This window comes from Olea europaea, unplaced genomic scaffold (genome assembly GCF_002742605.1).
Source record: "Olea europaea var. sylvestris unplaced genomic scaffold, O_europaea_v1 scaffold979, whole genome shotgun sequence".
NCBI classification, from domain to species: domain Eukaryota; kingdom Viridiplantae; phylum Streptophyta; class Magnoliopsida; order Lamiales; family Oleaceae; genus Olea; species Olea europaea.
The window spans coordinates 53,236-57,404 of record NW_019268297.1 but is presented as its reverse complement, the minus strand read 5'-3'; the positions used below and the strand labels follow the sequence as shown (position 1 = coordinate 57,404).

The 4,169-nt window shown below is 34.9% G+C and overlaps 1 long non-coding RNA gene across 1 annotated transcript in view; it reads left to right on the top strand.

The window, feature by feature from the left end:
* LOC111392797 overlaps positions 1–288 on the top strand; it is a 1,625-nt gene extending 1,337 nt beyond the window's left edge. Inside the window, exon 3 of the long non-coding RNA XR_002702324.1 lies at positions 247–288. This is a non-coding gene — a long non-coding RNA (uncharacterized LOC111392797). The remainder of the gene's footprint in view (positions 1–246) is intronic.
* Positions 289–4,169: the final 3,881 nt, after the last annotated feature.

Below are 4,169 nucleotides of genomic sequence, written 5' to 3'. Positions count from 1 at the left end.
TTGATTATTGATATTGATATTATGCAGAGCTCTATCCGGTGCATAGTAGGTGGGTCAAGGGCCCAATGAAATGAAAGATTTCAAGTGAAATGATTTCTAGTTAACTTTGACGAATATTGAAATATGATACTTTTTATCGTGATATTTAAAGTAAATGGCATGGTGTCATATGCCGTTATTACTCATGTTCAGGACATGCATGATTTTGCTTACTAAGCATTGGCTTATGTAGTTCTTGCATTGTAGGTGAACATGGAACTACATAGAGAGCATGGCTAGCTGTGGAGCTCCTACAGGATTCCAGAGTTCGATGTACATGGATGACGACTTGTAGGGTTATTTTGTAGGCTACCATCTATAGGGTTATATTTTGGAATCCTATATAGTGTACTTTTGAAATGGCCTGTAGACATGTTTATAAGCTCAGAATATATATGTTGGATTATGGCGATATGATTTTGGGTTTCGATATGTTATATGATCGTGTCACTGGTGATTAGAAGTTAACAAACTATAAAAAAAAATGTGAAATTCTATATCTAGGTTGTGTATAGATATCAATGTTAATTTGGGGGTGTGACAGGTACGGCATACCCTCTATGTTGAAGAAATGTTCGTATGTCAAATGGTGCCCTCGAGTACGGCATACCCCTTCATGTCAAATGGTGCCTCCGGGTATGGCATGTATGAAAAGTTATAAAGTTAATGTTTTGAAATGTATAGCTTGATCACGAATGCACCTATGACATCTATTGAGTCATTCAACTCATGGGTTTAATCCCATCCTATTGACACCTGACAGCAATGCAAGTGTCAAACAATGTGTTAAAAATCAGTGTACAAATTGAAAAGTTCAATGGGTAAGGACCTTGCTACATGTAAACTATGGTGTACACTTTAATTTGTACTTTGCCATATGACATTACTCTATTGGACAGTTTAAATTTCGAACAATTTTCCCATCCAAATGACACAGAACCACAATGCAAGTGTCAAACAACGTGTCAAAAATCAACGTACAAATAGCAAAGTTCAATCGGTAGGAACCTTACCACATGTACACTATGGTGAACACCTTAGTTTACACTTTCTCACGTGACATTACCCTATTGCACAGTTTAAATTTCAAACAGTTTTTCCATCCAATTGACACTTGATAACAATGCAAGTGTCAAACAACGTGTAAAAAATCTGTGTACATATAAAAATTTTACCATCGAATTGACACTTAACAACAATGTAAGTGTCAAATAACGTGTCAAAAATCAGCATAAAAATAATAAAGTCCAATTGGTAAGAACCTTGCTACATGTACACTATGGTGTACACTTTAGTTTCACATTGTCACATGACATTACCCTGTTAGATAGTTTAAATTTCAAGCAGTTCTCCCATCCAATCGATGCTTGACGACAATTTAAGTGTCGAACAACGTGTCAAAAATCTGTGCACAAATAGTAAAGTTTAATCGCTAAGAACCTTGAAATGTGTACACTATGGTGCACACTTTAGTTTACACTTTGTAACTTGACATTACCCTGTTGGACAGTTTAAATTTTAAACATTTTTCCCATCCAATCAACACTTGAAAACAATGCAAGTGTCAAACAATGTGTCAAAGATTAGTGTACGAATAGCAAAGTTCAATCAGTAAGGACCTTGCTACATGTACACTATGGTTTATACTTTAGTTTACACTTTGCCACATGACATTATCCTTTTGGACAGTTTAAATTTCGAACAGTTTTCCCATCCAATTGATACTTGACAACAATGCAAGTGTCAAACAACGTGTTAAAGATCAGTGTACAATTAGTAAAGTTCAACCGGTAAGGACCTTGCTATATATAGACTATGCGGTACACATAAGTTTACACTTTACAACATGACATTACCCTATTGGACAATTTAAATTTCAAACAGTATTTCTATCCAATTGACACTCGACAACAATGAAAGTGTCGAACAACGTGTCAAAAATCAGTGTACATATAGCAAAGTGCAATCAGTAAGGTCCTTGCTATAAGTACACTATGGTATACACTTTAGTTTACACTTTGCCATGTGTCATTACCCTTATGGATTGTTTAAATTTCGAACACTTTTCCCATACAATTAACACTTGATAACAATGCAAGTGTCAAACAACGTGCCGAAAATCAATGTACAAATAGCAAAGGTCAATCGATAAGGACCTTGCTACATGTAAACTATGGTGTATAGTTTAGTTTACACTTTGCAACGTGACATTACCCTATTGGACAGTTCAAAATTCAACCAATTTTTCCATCCAATTGACACTTGACAACAATGCAAGTGTCAAATAAGGTGTCAAAAATCAGTGTACAAATAGGAAAGTTCAATTGGTAATGACCTTGCTACATGTACACAATGGTGTACACTTTAGTTTACACTTTGCAACATGACATTAATCTGTTGTATAGTTTAAATTTCAAATAGTTTTCCCATCCAATTGACACTCAACAACAATGTAAGTGTCAAACAACATGTCAAAAATCAGTGTACATATAGCAATGTTCAATAAGTAAGTACCCTGCTACATCTACACTATGGCATACACTTTAGTTTATACTTTGCAACGTGACATTACCCCGTTGGACCATTTAAATTTCAAGTTGTTTTCCCATCCAATTGATACATGACAACAATGCAAGTGTCAAATAATGGGTAAAAAATCAGTGTACAAATAGCAAAGTTCAATTGGTAAGGACCATGCTACATGTAAACTATGGTGTACACAACCCTTCTAGACAGTTTAAATTTCAAATTGATTTCCAATCCAATTGACACTTGACAACAATGAAAGTGACAATCAACGTGTCAAAAATTAGTGTACAAATAGAAAAGTTCAATCGGTAAGGACCCTGCTACATGTGGACTATGTTGTGCGCTTTAGTTTACACTTTGCCACGTGACATTACCCTACTGGACAGTTTAGATTTTAAACAATTTTCCCATCCAATTGACACCTGATAACAATGCAAGTGTCAAACAACATGTCGAAAATCAGTGTACGAATAGCAAAGGTCAATCTATGAGGACCTTGCTACATGTACACTATGGTGTACACTTTAGTTTACACTTTGTAACGTGACACTACCCTGTTGGACAGTTTAAATTTCAAGTTGTCATTCCATCCAATTAACACTTGACAACAATGCAAGTGTCAAAAATCAGTGTACAAATAGGAAAGTTCAATCGGTAAGGACCTTGCTACATGTACACTATGGTGTACACTTTAGTTTACACTTTGCAACATGACATTACCCTGTTGGACAGTTTAAATTTCAAACAGTTTTTCCACCCAATTGACACTCAACAACAATCTAAGTGTCAAACAACGTGTCAAAAATTAGTGTATATATAGCAATGTTCAATAAGTAAGGACCTTGTTACATGTACACTATGGTGTACACTTTAGTTTACACTTTGGAACGTGACATTACCCTGTTGGACAATTTAAATTTCAAGTTGTTTTTCATTCCAACTATGTAAGTGTAAAACAATGTGTCAAAAATTAGTGTACAAATAGTAAAGTTCAATCGGTAAGGACCTTGCTACATGTAAACTATGGTGTATACACATAAGTTTAAACTTTGCCACGTGACATTACCCTGCAGGACAGTTTAAATTTCAAATAATTTTCCCATCCAATTTACACTTGACAACAATGCAAGTGTCAAACAACGTGTAAAAAATTAGTGTACAAATAGCAAACTCCAACCGGTAAGAACCTTGCTACATGTACTCTTTGGTGTACACTTTAGCTTACACTTTGCCACGTTATATTACTCTATTGAACAGTTTAGATTTCAAACAATTTTCCCATCCAATTGACACTTGACAACAATGCAAGTGTCAAACAATGTGTCAAAATTTAGTGTACAAATAACAAAGTTCAATCGATAAGACTCTTGTTATATGTACACTATGGTGTACACTTTAGTTTACACTTTGCAACGTGACATTACCCTGTCGGACGGTTTAAATTTCAAAAAATTTTCCATCCAATTGACACCTGACAACAATGCAAGTGTCAAACAATGTGTCAAAAATCAGTGTACAAATCGCAAAGTTCAATCGGTAAGAACCTAGCTATATGTACACTTTAGTTTACACTTTGCAACATGACATTACCCTGTTGAATA